This window comes from Rhinolophus hipposideros, assembly GCF_964194185.1.
Source record: "Rhinolophus hipposideros genome assembly, chromosome: 6".
NCBI classification, from domain to species: Eukaryota; Metazoa; Chordata; class Mammalia; order Chiroptera; family Rhinolophidae; genus Rhinolophus; species Rhinolophus hipposideros.
In genome coordinates, this window is record NC_138052.1 from 29,667,613 (window position 1) to 29,685,456 (window position 17,844).

Here is a 17,844-nt window from a genome sequence, read left to right on the forward strand (position 1 = left end):
TCTAGTTTTGGACTCTATTAAATGGTTCTTGGGAACAGGACTCCTCTTGTTGGATAGGAAGCTTCACTTCCCCTTCTTACTACTGCATGACACCTACAAACACACATCAGTAGGCCATCTCACTTGCACTTGGCTGAAAGAAAGAGTTCAGGAGAAAGGATCGGTGGGATAGCACCCTCTTGTTATCTGTCAGGCAGGGAGACGAAGTCACTCAAAGGAAATTGAATTCCGCCGTTTGTATCTGTGGTGAGGGTCCTAAGCCCTGTGAAGATGCCTGTCTGTGTGTGTACGCTGCTCTGTGTGCACTGCTCTGCATCACAGTGCACTTGAAGTTGGCTCCTCGTCAGTCCAAAAGCGCTGACCAGTCTACACTGGAAAAGAAGAAAAATTTCACTTACTCAGTATAGAGTGGAGCTGTATAGTCCACTAGGTTTTCAGCAAGACTGAGACAGATTCTGGCCTAACATCCAACTTCAATCTCATTATCCTTGGAATGTCCTTTGCTATTCTCCTAAACAAAAATGATGATAATTGACCCTTTTCCTTGGCAGGACAAACATGTTTTGATTGGAAAGAATTGGAAAAGATCCCAAATTAAGAGCATTGTTTTGTTTATACAGTAAACCTTCTTGGTGAAAAGGATGCATTCTAGAACCATCATTTTTCTTGTAAAAATGTCACCGGATGTTTATTAAGAAAACAAATCCCATGAAGTGATATCACACACTTAAATGTCCCAAGTACTAAAGCCAATTGTATCAGATTTGTGGAGAACACATTCCAGGTGACGCTAGATCCCATTGGGGTGATGAGAGGGGCGATAACGGACAGTGAGCCAGGCCTGGCACTGAGGGTGACCACATTCAGGTTAGTGGCTGTGGCGCTTCCTCTTTTCTCAAGATTGGGCTGAGCCTCCCGTCCTGAGATAAAGTTGCGAGTGTGGGCTCTCGGGCTGAAATGGGAGACCAGAACCTGGTGCTACAATCCAGGAGGGAGGGGGAGCCCCAGAACTCAGAAACCGTTAAATATTAACGTAATGCCAGGTGTTTTGAGAAAAAGCAAAACAATCACTTGGCAGGCTGGGATGGAGAGAGGAAAGACAAGTCTGAGTACAAGGAGAGTGCCCCTAGGGTCATTAGGCATTTATTTATGTCCACTATTAAAACAACTGAGCTAACTATGACTAAAACACAGCACAACAGATTAAAGACCATGTTAAAGCAGGGAGGAGGTCAGTTAGGTGCCTAGCGGTAGAAATTGTAGGCACGGTGTAATTAACAGACAAGGCAGAAACATCAGATTGGTTTCTAAGGTGCATATTTCGGTGCATATTCCTGGCACTGAAGCATTTAGAAGTCTCCTGTGGGGCCACCCAAAGAAAATACTGTGACATAACCCAGGAGCACACCTGGTTGTGCTAATCGGCACTGCCCGAAATAGGCCTTCCGCATATTCACTCGGCAGCTAGCATCTCCACGGAAGGTCCTTCAGTGACGCCACGCTGTCCTGAGAGCTGGCACCTTTCAGCATTTTGTCTGTCTCACTGTCTACCATAGAAGACTGACTTTCCTACCCATCTTACCCCGGTAATATAATTTCATGGGCTGCCTGCCTATAAAAATATTTTCTCATATGCTTATTTCCTGAAAATTTTAATAGAAGACTAGATTTTCTTTCCGCAGTTATGGGTAAAAGGAATAATAAAATAGTTAACATTTACTGATTGTTCTGCCCAGGTCCTATTAGTGTTTTACATGTATTAAGTCATTTACTACTCAGAGGAACCTTATGAGGCAGCTAGTACTTTTTCCTCCTGTTTAAAGGAAGATTACATAAAGGGCTCAGGGTAATGCAGCTACTAAATAAGAGTCAGAATTCAAACCCAGGCCATCTGGCTCGACGGTGCCTGTTTAACTCCGGTGTCCTGCTTCGCAGTCAGAACTCATCGTTATAAGATGCACGGCCTGTACACATTAAGCAGAAGTCCATTACCATTCAGAAGCGGTTGGATGGAAAGGATTCTTTTGTAATTATTTGATGGCTAAATTGCAGGATAGATGATAGGTTGTCTACTGATAGAAAAGGGAGTCCTGGATGTGAAGGAGATAGAAACACCTGCTGTGACATTTTTCTGGTTTGGACTGGCAGGGTTAATGAACAGAAGAGTACTCTGCATGGGGATGAGGGAAGGTCCTGGGAAGAGGGAAAACGCTTGAAGTAAAGGGAACCATAAGAGTAATAAAAATAAAAACACATCTTACAGCTTTGCTTAGGGTAGTGAGGAGCTCTGGTGAAAAGGGTGAATTTTAGCATTTCGGAAGGCCTAAAATCGAATTGTTTTAAGCCTTTTTAAGTTTTACCAATCAAAGAAATTCGGGAAGAGAGCCAATAGAGTAACAATACAGACTGAAACTTTAAAAAAAAAAAAAAAAACTTCCCACTCCAGTGCATGCACACATGTGCACAGCTGTACATACACAGAAATAAGGGTATCAGCCAAGACTTTGGAGCTCTGGGAACTAACTGAGCAGAGCTAGAGAATCTCTTACAGTGCCTCTCAGTGGCCTGGCTTTCTCCAAGTTCATCCGTCTTTGAAGGCAATCCTGTGACCCTTTTGGAGGGAGGCCCAAGGTAGGGAAGGGCTGTGTGGCAGTTACTGATTTATAAAACCTCCCTGCTGAGCTCTGCTTGGCAAACAATAAAGTTTGATTTGAGTGGAATGAATTGGATGGCTTAGGACCTTAGTCAATTGGGCGTTATTTTCCTCTATTTGTTTAAAAAAAAGTGTATCATAGTTAACAGAACTCTTATGGATGCTCAGAGGAGGCTGAAATGGATAATAGTGATGCAAAGGATGAAAGAGTTAAAACGTAGCCTTTATGATGTCGCTTTTAAATAATCCAAGATGATACTATTTTAGTGATTATTTTCTCACCGACATTCTTCAATAAAGTCAAACTAATCAAAATGTAGGAATGTAAGACCCTCCCCCCATGGAGGTTAAATAAAGCCACTTCCCCCACCGTCCTCAATGGACCTTGTTCAAAGATAGTTGTTTCTCTTCACTGGGGGTTAAGACTCTCCTTTGTTTCTCTAATAAAAACTAAGAAAGTAAGGTGTTTTGGATTTTTTTTGTTGAGAAATTGAGGTTTATTGTCTATAATGAAACGTAAAATGTTCACTGCAGAAAAAGTGAATAGAGCCATCTCACAAAGATAACCAACAGATACAAGTTGTATTTTCTTCCTTTTCCCCCCCAAATTTGCATTATGTTCTCTATCTATGTATGTGTGTATATTTGTGTGTTTTTAACTGACAGTCATAGGGTAAACATTTTTCCATGTCATTAAATACTAATTTTTGAAAGCTGTAAAATGTTACAAGGAATTTCTTTTATATCTTTCAGTAGTCAACAGGAATCTATAAGAAAGCAAGCTAGTACTGAAGGTTTTTAGCTGTTTACCTTTTAATTAAGGAGTTTTAGACCCAGATTATCGGTGGTTTTGCTATTAGTAAAATATGAGTTTGTATATTAGTAAATATTAGTAAATTAGTAATCTGTATTAGTAAAATATAATTTACATTTCAAGGAAAAATTGGATTTTAGGCTTTTTAAAAAAGTTAGTAGTTTATTATTGTTTTCAAGAGCTAGTGTTCAATGAACTCCTTTTAGATACAGTTTAATTTAATTGAAAGACATTTACTATCTCATTGAATCTAGCTACATAATCTTTTTGAGATATTAAAAATTTGTGAGATAGCCATACCTCTGTCTTTTCAGGGCATATTTAAAACTTCAGTTTTCCAAAGGAAATATCCTCTAAGAGTCTTTTCCCCCATTTGCCTCCTAAAGGGGTATTCCCTAATTGCTAGAATGCTTAAAAAACAAAGTCTGTATAACCTGATATTAATGGGACATTTCAGCTCTGGTACTTACTTTAGTTATTAACTGTGTTAACTTGGCTCATCTAGGGTTTTAGATACTTGTATTGAGTGGGGGGGAAATAATACCTACTTTGTATGATTGCTTGAAAAATAGAGATAATTTTAGAGCAACCACTGTTATTTGACATCTTAGATTCTATCCCTCACACAAAACCATAACTACATCTACAGAACTTAAGGCAAGAGCCAGTGATGTCTAGATTTAGAGAACTGGATTTTGAGCAGATTTCGGCAGTCAGTATATTTTGTAACTGACTGAGAAAATGAGTACAGAATTGAACATAATTATCCAACTGTGGAATGTGGAAATGAAATATGTTTAGGTATGGTTCCTTAATATCTCATGATTAATACATATTGTTTATGATGAGCCAAATATTATTGTTAGTGGTCTTTGTTTTACCTTATTTTATATCAATGAAAACTGTATGAGGTAGATAAAACTATTTCCCTCATTTTATAGAGGTTGTGATGGTCTGTTGTAAATACAGAGAGGGTTAGGAGCATGCTCCCAAGACATTGTAACTAGGGGAGCCAGAATTTGAACGAGGCAGTCATATTCCAGAATTCGTGCTTCCTTTCACCCCAGATTTATTGAGATGCAGTTGACATAGAGCACTGTATAAGCTTAAGGTGCACAGCGTAATGAATTGACTTATATACATTGTGAAATGATTACCACAATACGTTTTATTCATCACCTCATACAGTTACCGAAAAAGAAAAAAAAGTATTTTTCCCTCTGATGAGAACTCTTAAGATTTACTCTTAACAACTTTCATATATACGCGCATCATGTTGTACATACATCTTAGTACTTGTTTATCTTATAACTAGAAGTTTGTACCTTTTGATCATCTTCACCCAATTCATCCTCCCCTCACCTCTAGTAACCACAAATCTGATCTCCTTTTCTATCTGTGAGGGGTTTTTTTGTTTTTAGGTTTCACGTATAAGTGAGATCATACAGTATCTGACTTTTTCACTTAGCATAATGCCCTCAATGTCCATCCATGTTGTCACAAATGGCAGGATTTTCTTCTTTTTAATGGCTGAATAATATTTATTACAGATATAGACACAGATACAGAGGTATATAGATACAGATATATCTACATACCACAGCTTCTTTTGCAATTTATTCATCATGGACACTTAGGTTGTTTCCATGTCTTGGCTATTGTAAATACTGGGGCTGTGAACATGGGGCTGCAGATGTCTCTTCAGCAGAGTATTTTTATTTCCTTCTGATTTATTTCCAGAAATGGGGTTACTGGATCATAGTGTGGTTCTAGTTTTATAATAGTTTTTTGAGGAACCTCCATACTGTTTTCCACAGCAGCTGTACCAGTTTACATTCTCACCATAAGTGCACAAGGGTTCCCTTTTCTCCATTTTCTTGCTAGCATTTATTATGATTTGTCTTTTTGATGCTAGCTAGCCATTCTAACTGACTTGAGCTGGTATCTCAGTGTGGTTTTGATTTGCATTCCCCTAATAATTAGTGATGGAGAGCATTTTTTCATGTACCTGTTGACTATTCGTTTATCTTCCTTAGCTAGTAAGTGTCTAGTCAGGTCCTTTGCCCATTTTTTAATTGGATTAACATTTTTTTAGAGGCGGCCAGTTAGCTCAGTAGGTTAGAGCATGGTGCTCATAACACCAACGTTGCTGGCCACCGTGAGCTACGCCCTCCAGCTAGATTGAAAACAACTATTTAACTTGGGGCTGATGGGTGCTGGAAAAACACGCTTCAAAAAAAGCAAAAAGTTTATTTTTAAAAACAGTTTTTGATTTATGAAAAAATGGAGTAGATAGTATAGAAATTTCCCATACATTACCCCTACACATACATACACGTTTACTTTTCACTGTGTTGTATGGTTTTATGGACTTTAAAAAATCCATGTCATGGATCCACTATTACATTATCCTACAGAATAGTATCACCACGCTGAAAACTCCCTCTATTTCACCTACTCATCCTTCACATGCCTGGCAACCACTAATCTTTTACCTGTTCCAGAATGTCATGTAGGTGGAATTATGTAGTACTTAGGCTTCTCAGACTGGCTTCTTTCACTTAGCAACATGCATTTAAGATTCTTCTATGTCTTTCTGTGGCTTGATAGCTCATTTCTTTTTATTATTGAATCTGTCCCGTTGTACGGATGTACCAGTTTGTTTATTCATTCACCTATTGAAGGATATCTTGCTTGGTTACTTCCAATTTTGGGTGGAGATATATATATATATATATATATATATATATATATATATACTGTTCTATATATTCATCTGCAGGTTTTTGTGTGGACATAGGTTTTCAGCTCCTTTGGGTAAATATCTAGGGGTGCAACTGCTGGATTGTATGGTAAGATAATGTTTAGCTTTGTAAGAAACTGCCAAACTGACTTCCAAAATAACTATTCCATTTTGCGTTCCTACCAGCCGTGAATGAGAGAGTTCCTGTTGCTCTGTATCTTCACTGGTATTTGGTGTTGTCGGTTTGGATATTTTTGCTGTTCTGATAGGTTTGTAATGGTATGTTACTGTTTTAACTTCCAATTTCCTAGTAACCTAAGATGTTGAATACCTTTTCATATGACTAATTGCAATTCGTATATTTTCTTTGGTGAGGTGTTTGTTTTCTTGTTGTTGAGTTTTAAGTGTTCTATGTATATTTTGGATACAAGTTCTTTATCAAATAAATTTTTGAAAATATTTTCTCCCAGTCTATGGCTTGGCTTTTCATAGTGTCTTTCATACAGCTGCAGTTTTTAATTTTTATGAAGCCTAATTTAATTATTTTTCTTTTCTGGGTTGTGCTTTTGGTGGTGTTTCTAAAATCTTATCACCAAATGTAAGATCATCTAGATTTTCTCCTGTTATCTTTTAGCAGTTTTATAGATTGTTCTTTGCATTTAGGTCTGTGATCTATTTCAAGTTAAGTGAAAGGTATATGGTCTGCATCTGTTGTTGTGACTTTATCTGTTGAAATGATTTTTCTTCTGTGTTGATGTGGTGGATTACGTTCGTTGATTTTCCCAGCCTTGCCTATCTGGGATACATTTCACTCAGTCATGTGTATAATTCTTCTTTTTAACATTATTAGATTTGAATTGTTAATTTATTGAGAATTTTTGCATTACGTTCATGAGTGATACTGGTCTGTAGTTTTCTTGTAATTTCTTTGTTTTTGTATCATTTATATTTCTCCTTGCTCACTTCTCTGCTGGATAGAAGGAGAGTTGTTGATTTTGCATGTTAACTTTTTACTTGTTAGGATTGAGTGATGACTTCTAAGTTCTTCATGGCTGACTAGAAACTGGAAGTCCTATATATAATTTTGTTTTTATTTTTTTTCACTTAATGTTCAGACTTTTCCATCTCATTGTCTTTATAATTTTGCGTTGGTTGCAATTTTTTGAGGTTGTTATATAAATAACAAATTTCTTCTAATTGAAACAGATTGTTAATTTTTTTTGGAGGGGCTATTTTTGGTAACATTGCTTGCATCTGTGGCTTTGTCTCTTTAATTTTTAGAAGTTTATTAAAAAGTTTAAAATCTGTTCTTTTGAAATTTTTTATGGTCTATTTTTTAAATGTCCTAAGTAGTAAATATTTGTGTTTTTATAAAATGGATTTTATTTAATTTTGGAAAACAAGTCAGAGCCAGATGTGGTCAGTAACTTCGATATTTGGTTTAAAAGAAATTTTTGACTATAAAATATTAGACTGTTTTCTCTTATATCATTTATAATTTTGTTTTGAAGACAGTTTCTTAGAAGAGTTTCCCAATGGTTTCTTTATGGAAATGCTCCTTGAAGATTAAAATCATGGCTTGTTCATTATGAATCATCAGAAAAGTCTCACTTTATTTTTTTTCTTCATCTGAGTGAAGACAAAATGATCTGAGATGATTTTATATTGGATTCTGAAATGTAAGATTTTTAAGACAGTAGTTTTAAGAATTGGAAAATATTTTGTTGCAGCTTATTTGTTCATTCCTCAGTGTTAGTTGGCCCACTGTGTTAAGGGCCCTGTTTTGATGATTTTAAAGTCAACTTTTTATTCCAGCTCAGTCAGGAATTTCACATTCTATGTAGTAACTGATAATTATTTGGCTACTCTTTCTGGCAACAACCTCTCTAGTGAATAAAGATATTGAAGCAGGAGCTGTTGGCCAAGGTGTTAATATTGGGAATTCAGGAATCTTATCGCTGAAGAGTCTGTCAGATAGGTTGTTTTGAAGAGAACCTGGATGGCACTGGGGGAATAAAATTATATTTAATTAATGAGTGGGATACTAACTGCAAATTCATCCCTTCTTCCTGAGACACAATCGCTTTATATTATAATTGACTGTTTCATTAGACAGTTACTTAGGAAGAAACACTTTTCATTTCTTTGATTATTATCTCAGATTACTTTGTCGGGCCCTGTTCTAGTAATATCTGGTATATAATGCTAAAAGAAACAAATTGGAATATTCCTGAATTTTCAAATTTTCATGATTACAGAATTTAATCTTTGAGAACAGTTCTATTAGGCATCTATGTCTTAGTACTGGCTTGGATTTATATTAGAATACAAAGGGTGGGTTCTGAGAAAATTGTGCTTAAATATATATATGTATATACACACACACACACACACACATACATACATATATGTATGTTTGTATACATTTATTTACTTTTTGTTTTAAAATGATTTTAATTAAACTTTTAAATTGGCCTAATTTCTAGTTTATGGAAAAGTTGCAAGAATAGTATAAAGAATTCTGTATATCCTTCTCTATGATTCACTAAATGTTAACATTTAATGTTTGCTTTCTCTCTCATTCTTTCCCTCTCTTTCTTCTTACTCTCACACTCTGTTTCAGTCACTCTCTTCTCCCTTCCATTATTTTTGTTCTGAACCCTAAGTTACAAATGCCATGCTCCTTTATGTCTCAGTACTTCGTTGTGTTATTTAAAAACGTTCTCTTACATAACCACAGGACAATTATTAAAATCAATAAATTACCATTGACATAATACAATTATTCTGTTCACATTTCATATTTTAATAATTATCCCAGTAATATTCTTTATAATGAAAGTTCCAGATGATATGTTGCATTCAGTTATCACATCTCTTCAGGCTATTCCTGAGTATTTTTGTGTTTCATGCCACTGATATTTTGAGAACAGACCAGTTACTTTGTAGAATGTTCCTCAATTTGGGTTTGTCTGTTTCCTCATTTCTTGATTCAGGTCAAAATGGAGTTTTTGTTGTTGCTTTATTGTAAAAAAATTCCACAAATTTTCTCTCAACAGTGTTTAAGTTTGCATTATAGTATTATGAATCACAGTGTTGTACGACAGATCTCTAGGAGTCTTTCATTTTGTGTAACTAAAACTATACCCATTGAACATTCCCTGTCACACCCTCCCCTTAACCTCTGGCAACCACCATTCTACTTTTGTTTCTGTGAATTTCTCTACCTTAGATACCTCATATAAGTGAAATCATGTGGTATTTGTCTTTTTGTGACTGGCTTATTTCACTTAATAGGATGTCCTCAAGGTTCATCCATTTTGTGGCATGTGACAGGAATTTCTTTTTTAAGGATGAATAATATTCCTTTGTATGTACATAACCACGTTTTATTTATCTATTAATCTGCTCATGGCCATTTGTATTGCTTCCATATATCAGCTGTTGTAAATAATATTGCAGTGAACGCATAACTCTTTGAGATTCTATTTTCAGTTCTTTTGGATATATACCCACAAATGTGATTTCTGGGTCACATGGTAGTTCATTTTTAATTTTGAGGACCCCCACCGTTTTCCACAGAGGCTGTACTATTTTACCATCCTACCAACAGTACACAAGGGTTTCAATTTCTCCACATTCACACCCAGTATAATTTTTTTGTTTTATAGTCGTCCTCCAATGAGGGTGAGGTGATACCTCCTTGTAGTTTAATTGATTTGTGATTCCCTAATGATTATTGATGTTGAACATCTTTTCATTTACTTGCTATTTGCATATATTCTTTGGAGAAGTATCTGTTTAAGTCCTTTGCCCATTTTTCCATTGGGTTATTTGTGGGGATTTTTGTTGTTCTTGAGTTGTAGGAATTCTTTATATATTCTGAAATTAACCCCTTATTATATGGTTTGAAAATATTTTCTCCCATTCTGTAGTTTGCCTTTTCACTCTTGTTTCCTTTGCTATGTAGAAGTTTTTAAGTTTGATGCAGTCCCATTTGCCTATTTTTGCTTTTGTTGCCTATGTTTTTGGTATCATATCTGAAAAATTATAGTAAAACCTGTCGCGTCCTGCGCGACAAGGGTTGTGGGGAGCGAGGAGGGCGGCGCAGGGTTAAGAAAAGACAGTAGCCACGAATAGAGTTAAGCAGGGGGGACAAGGGACATGCAGGACGGGCCTACTCGGTCTATGCGTTAGCTTTTATTAGTTAGGTGAGGATAAAGCTTGTCAATCTCAAGATCTGTGAATTCCATACATCCTGATAGGAAACTGATTCAAGCCAGTCACCCTTGCCTGCAGGGAGCCGTACCGTACCGTATGTCTCAGGATGTATGTACCTCTCCAAGGGACAAAACCTATATGCATATGAATAGATGGAGAGCACATCATTGAATCTCTTCCCTTGCAGGTTGTGGGAAGCCACAGAGGCAGAGGCTTTCCTTAGCTGGGGGCGGGGGGAGGCTGTGCCCACCTCTATGAACCTTGTGGGTTCTCCTGTTGGTCCCCACTTGACTGCGCCTGGCTTGAATTGTCCCCACAGTGGGGAATCTTGCTCGTCATTGGCTGACCAGCCATCTTTTGGGGGCCAAACGGGAACATAAGGTTAGCAAAGTCCCTGAAGGGATCCGTCTCACAGACTCTCCTTCCTTTGGGGGCAGGGACAAGGAGACAGACGGGTAGGCTGCTGCATGGCCACAAAACCCAGTGTCATGAAGCTTTTCCCCTTTGTTTTATTCTAGAACTTTGAAGTTACGGGTCTTAATGTTTAGGTCTTTAATTCATTTTGAGTGACTATTTGTATAAGATGTAAGGTAATGGTCCATCCTCATTCTTGTGCATGTAGATTTCCCAGTTTTCCCAGTACTATCTGTTGAAGAGACTGTCCTTTCTCCCTGTGTACTATTGGTACCCTTTTCGATCATTTGATCATTTATTTCTTGGTTCTCTGTTCCATTGGCCTGTATGTCTGTCTTGGTGCCAGTACCACACTGATCTGTTAGTTTAGCTTTGTAATATGTTTTGAAATCTAAAATGTATGTTTTTAAATGAGATACTTTATATCTCCAGTAGGGCTGGTTTTTGGAAAGAATATTTGATGAAATCTTTAGCAAAGTTTCTTTAGTAAAGGAAATTATCCATTGCCCTCTTCTTTGTTTTATATGTTTAGATTTTTTCACATCTATTGAGATTCCTATTTCAAAACATTCTGATGTCTTCTATAAACTGTTTATTTCTTTGTCCATTCAGTGCTTTGCTAACATTAAAACAACACTTTTTATAACAATACTGCTATTTAATCTCTCAAGTTCCTGTCCATTTAGTGGGCTATGGAGGTATATTCTCTTTCTGACTTACTTATTATTTTACACTATTAACTATTAGATATAAAATATTAGACATAAGAATAGAATGTGTATTCTTGCACATATATAATTGTAGAATTAGTTTGTAGTGGTTAAGATACTTCCTGAACCCACACGTCTTAAGGCTTTTTGCTCTCGTTCTGTACTTGTTGAATGATTGGTTGAGAGTGAATAAAGATGAGAGGTTTGAACAGAAAGTGGGGAGAATCTCAGATAGATGGTACATAGGAATCACTGACCCAAAATATTTTTTTAAGACACGTAATTGTTTTTAGAGTCACAAAGTAACATGATTTTTTGTTTTATTTTTAAGTAGATATTGCATTCAGATGATTTCAAAATAAAAAGTGTATAGAAACATCCTCACACTTGTCCACCCTCCACTCTAGTCACTCTCCCCTTGTAAGTAACCACTTTGGTGAGTCCATATGTTCTTTTAGGGCTTCGTTATGCAAACTCAGGCACATAGGAATTTATTTTATACCCCCTCTTTCACAAAAGTTAGCATACTAAATGATGTACTTTTTGGCACCTTGCCTTTTGGGGCGGGGGGGTAAGAGTATAGTCTGGAAAGCATCCCATGTTAGCATGTAGAGTGTGTCCTCATTCTTTTTTACTGCTGCATAGTAGTCCTTTCTGTTTGGATATGCCTTTTTATTATCCAGTTTCCTATAGAAGGAAATGTGGATTGTTTCCAGCCTTCTGTTATTGCAAATAGTGCTTCAGTAAATAACCGTGAACAAACAGAATTTCATAAAGGGTGTAAACTTACTTACTTCTTAAGAAATTGCCAAGTTGCCATCATAGTGGCCGTACTGTTTTGTACCGCCACTAGCAGCCTGTGCGGGTGCTTGTTTCTCTGGAGCCTGATCACAGGACTGCTTTTGAATGTTTTGGTTTTTGCCAGTCTCATAGGTGACAGATGATATACTTTAGTGTAGTATTATTTTAAATAAATTTATTTTGGAAATTTTTTAAATTTCCAGAAAAATTGTGAAGGGAGTATATAGTGTTCCTGTGTACCTCTCACCCAATTTCAGTTTCCTCTAATATTATCATCAGGCATCACTGTGGCACCCGTGTCAAAACTAAGAAACCAATATTGGTACGCTATTATTATTAGCTAAAACCAAGACTTTTGTTTCTTTCTTTACTTTTTTTACTTTTTTTATTTCTTTACTTTTATTTCTTTAATTTGGATTTCTTATTAATGACTTTGAGTGTCTCTTTTTGTGTTTAGGAGCCATTAGCATTTTTATTACCTAAACTGTTAGTTTTTTGCCCTGTTGTCTATTGAGTTGTTAGAAAACAAGGGAGAAAGAGTCTGAAGGAGGAGAACACTAAGAAAAAGCATAATTAGAGGGGAAATAAAAGGATCTTTATCTTTACACACTTCACTTTTTTCTTTATATTACTATTGTTTCCCTTAGGTCCTGTCTAATATCATTAGGCTCGCTCCCCTCCTCTCTAATGATGAAAATCTCTGCCCAAAATACAGAGAATCCACTTACCCATTCCCATGCTCCGTGGTTCCCATAGTTGTCATCATTGCTACTGACTTTGTCCAGTAATACTCATTATTTACATAAAATGTTAATTCTTGAAAGTGGGAGAGGAATGTTAGTTGGCTGGTCAGCAAAAACACTATGAATAATACCAATTAAAGTATAAACTTGGAACTTTTTTTAGTCAGTAGAGAGACTTAGATCACTCTGTGATTTTGTATAAAGTGGCCTTGGACTCTTCTGCATTTTCTTCATTTGCACATTGAGGAGGGAGTGTAAGTAAGGTCTCTGGCCAGGTCTTATAACTGTAGAAAACCTTAGAGAATCAAAGTCAAGATTCATGATCTTGACTTTCAACATTAATGATCTCTTGGTACAAGACGAAAAACAACGGCTGGGAGGCCGTCAGCACCTCGGAGAGCTCCGAGCACAGGTGGAGATGGTGCTGGGGGTGCTTCTGAACGTGGAGAGGCACTACTAGCTTGTCAGTAACTATTTTGGAAAGTTATTTGAAGCCTGAGGAAAAGATTAACAAATGTTAAAAGTTCAGTGTATTTCACATTAGGCATAAGTGTAGTTTATAATATTTTAAGAGCAAAGACTTGGGTTTAGATCAGAAGTTCCCAAAACACTGTCCCACATCACTTGGGATCTTGCTAGAAATGCAAATTCACAAGCTTCTTTCCAGATCTACTGTGTCAGAAACTGGTGATCAAGCTTAGTAATCCGTGTTTTAGCAAGCCATCCAGATGATTCTCGTGAATGCTAGAGTCTGAGAAACACTGGTTTAAAGGTTTTGATGATACTCTACTGTCAGATCCCTGGGATAAGAAGCATACGAGTAGGGGTCTTTGGAAGATGTTTTATGCGAATGGTTTCCTCGTTCGTGGGTCTGCCTAGTCAGGGCCGCCTTTAGTGTACACTGAGTTCCATCTCACCGAGACTCAGATATGCAATCACGTTGCTGGTGCTAGACTTGTAAATCTATTTAACTCTGCTATTAACAAAATAATATACCTCTGATATGTGTGCGTACAACTTCTGTGGACATACAGTTCTGAATTTTTATTCTGTTTGAAGGTAGATTTGGATCATGTGGACTCCTGTCCATACTCATTATTGATAATTTCTTTCTTTTGCAGCTACGCAGATTCTGTCTTTGCTCCCTCTGCTCTCTGGGATGCCCTTGTATCCATTTTTCTCTATGCCTTATGGTATTGATACCTATTGTAATTTAGGAGGGAGTCTGTTATACATATTTTACTGAGATATAGTCAGTGTGGGTTGTTACTGGGTTCATTGGATTAATAAACATATTTTTGAAAGTTGTATAAGAAATGCAGAGTTAATGAGATAGACCAGCAAGTTTTTAAGTGAATGGCACTCTTAAAAAGTGCTATTGGTAATACTTTTTAAAAAGAGCCTTTAGAAACAAGTGTACTTGTGCCTCTGTCTTACTTTGTTGCTTGCATTAAAGGGATTGGATATTGACAAATAGTTTCCAGGAGTGAAGCATTTAGGAAATAAAAAGATTCATGAAAATAGTAGGGACTTTGTATAAAGATGGATGTTGCTTCTTTTTTACATTAAAAAAATAATTATCATTGATAATTCTTAGGTAAATGTTGGAAATTTTTTTTGACTTGAGATAACTTTAAGTGGGAAGCCATTAGAATTTGTTCTTTTTAATTTTTCACATTTGTTTTTAACAAATCCTTGAGTGCCTGATGCACTGGGTTTACAATAGCTTGTTTCATATACATTTTAGTCAACTGATAATTATTTTACCTATAAATTAATCTTTTTTTATTTTCTGCGGTTATTATGTAATTTATAAGCTTGAACATTTAAGCCCAAAGTTGAACAAAAACAATCTTTTGATTTACGTATATTTTTGCTCCCTTTGGTATTCAAATAATTTTTCATGACTGCTGTTATGATTAGAAGGGTTTAATTTAGCTTCTGTGGTGTAATGGGGAAAGTACTGAGCTCTGTGAGTCAAAACCCTGAAACTGTGATCAGCTCACCTCTCACAGTTTTCTGATCTGTAAGGTAAGGTGCTTGTAGCTCTAAATTAACGTGTTTCCCCAAAAATAAGACTGGGTCTTATATTAAGTTTTGCTCCAAAAGACGCATTAGGACTTATGATCAGGGGTTGCTGCTATCCTGAAAAATCATGCTAGGGCTTATTCTCCGGTTAGGTCTTATTTTTCTGGGAAACACAGTAGTAAGCTTTTATTATTTGTATTAACATGTAAATTAACTGGTATGTTAACTTTTTTGTTTTGTACTGTTTAATTATGACACCAATAGTAATATACTAGAGTAGTATACTAGGGAAGAGGAGAGAGGGAGATTTGAAAGAGAGGGTAAATTCAAAATGGATTCAAAATTCAAAAATACTAGGGAAGAGGAGAGAGGGAGATTTGAAAGAGGGAAAATTCAAAATGGATTCCAGGAATAAGAAAAAACTTTCTAAAAATGAAAACTATCCAAATTTTATTTTATGACAGATATTTTTACTTTGTTAAATATTACTTGAGTAACCATATTTAGTTATATTATTTTTTCCTCACACCTGTTGTTTTTCCACCAACATAAGGAAAGGGACAATTATGTGATTAATTGAACATCTGGATTCTGGTCTGTGAATACCCTTAGAAACTATGAATCTTTAAGATTCTTTTACCTCTGTTTACTAGAGAAGAGATTAACTACTATCTAATTTGGGTAAAGCTAAGTGGAGTCTAGGTCTCCTAGCATATCTTTGTTTATTCTCGTTTTCCTCTTGACAAATTGTATATGGATTAAAAATTTTTTAAGACTCGGTAAGCATGTAATGTGGGCATCCCCATTCTTCCTTTCTGCTGTTAGTACCAACCACATTCTAGACCCTCACTAATATGTATTGAACTTCAAAGAAAATCAACTTGAAAAAACTGAAAGTATGGTAGACATTGTCTCCATTCTTAACACCTTTAGGGTCTACAGCCTTTTTAATTCATTTTCTTTGATTCCCGTCCAGAAGACAAACAACTAGGTAAAAAATGTTCCCTAATAAAAATGGAGTACTTTTGATGATAAAAAACATTTAAAAACAGAAATTGCCATTCTCGTGTTCATATAATCTTATCCACTTGTGAAACTTGTGAATTTCAGACTTTTGCTTACAGTTTGTTGCTATTTCAAATCAGAGAGAATGTGTGTAAATGAATGAAATTGTATGGGAAAACTTCTTAATTTTAAGGTAAATGTAGTTATTAGAGTGTGAGAGAAGAAAGTGACAGGTGTTGACCCAAAGTAAAAAACAACTGTCAAGCAGGGCATCTGCCTGCCCCTTCATTGGAAGTATTCACGTTGAATTTGACAGCCTTTTTTTCTTTCTTTTAAAATTTTATTATGGTTTTGAAGCATTAGTTTTTATCATATTAACTGTCTGTTTGGGTTTTGTTTAGCTTTGTTTGTTTGTCTGTTTGTTTTTAAATGGACTGCTTTATTACCTGAACTAAGATGGAAGAGAAGAGGTCGGCCTCTCTGGGCTTTGGTCTTTTCTTAGATGGAATTCCAGTTTCTTGATCTCCAGCACATGGCTGTCAGCTTAGCCATTTGGCCACACTAGCCAGACCTTAAAGCAACGCTCTCAAGAAGGTTTACCTGCTCTGGAGGAGGAACTCCTTCAGAAATTTTTATTCTTAATCATATTTCTTTTGAATTTTTTTGACAGCCTTTGTTAAAAATGTCTTCTTCCTCGGGAGTCACCTTTGCCCCATGTAGTTCAGGGCCTGTGCGTAGTGGGACTTGTGCCACTGCTAGGTAACGTGAGCTGCTAGTGGGCACAGTGCTGTTTCTCGCTGGGTCTTGGTGCATCGGACACCACACAGAGCACCCGAGTGTCACCCGTTGTTTAGAAAGGTGCCCGTTACCGTGCGCTGGCTAGGCAGGAGAAGTAAGCAGTGCAAAGCCCCGCTGCTGTAAACTGCTATCCTGTCCCTATGCACGTGTTGGAAAGTGTTGCTATGTACACAGATGACCGGCGTACAGAGTGGCAAATCTTCCTGTTAATGATGTTTTCTGAGCAAACGTACCCAGTCCTGATAGGTGCATTTCTGTTCCTTTAGTCCAGGCAGCTTGTGGAGCCTGTGCGCAGTAGACACAGCTGGTGTTTCCAGCTCCTTCATGGTCAGTGTTTCGGATCTCTTGGTGTGTGAGGTGCATGTTCCATGGAAGTGTTTGTGAATATTGATAGTACATTCTCTGGTCACTGTCTTTTTGAAGCAGAATGGCCTTTCTTTCTCTCTCTCTCTCTCTCTCTCTCTCTCTCTCTCTCTCTCTCTCTCTCTCTCTTTCTCTCTTTTTCTGGAGCCATACTGTGTGGTACTTGGTAGGGAAAACAGAACATGGGGGATTATTGCCGGGCTTCTTTTAAAAGATTTGCCCCCTTTGGAAGTGAAATTGAATCATTGTCATCAATAACACATAATATCCAGCAGTGGTTCAGGTCCCTTCCAAAAGACTAAAATCCAGAAATATGTACCCAAATAAACCTTGTTACTGCAAATAACCAAAGGAAGGGTGACACATAGCCAAACTGTTCCTCTAAATCAGAGGACAGAAAAACTTTAAACTGGATATGGTCAAGTAATTCAGAGGATACAGGGTAACACTTCATTGGAAGATGAACAATGTTCAAAGCCCAATGACCACAAGGTAATGAAACCACAATGTTTTTTCCTATCCAAGAGTGTAAACGTCAGTATTATTATGCT

At 36.7% G+C, this 17,844-nt stretch overlaps 1 protein-coding gene across 4 annotated transcripts in view; it reads left to right on the forward strand.

Moving 5' to 3' along the window:
* The window catches only part of EPC2 (enhancer of polycomb homolog 2), a 113,505-nt gene that overhangs the window by 43,534 nt on the left and 52,127 nt on the right, over positions 1-17,844 (forward strand). The gene's annotated exons all lie outside the window — the stretch shown is intronic.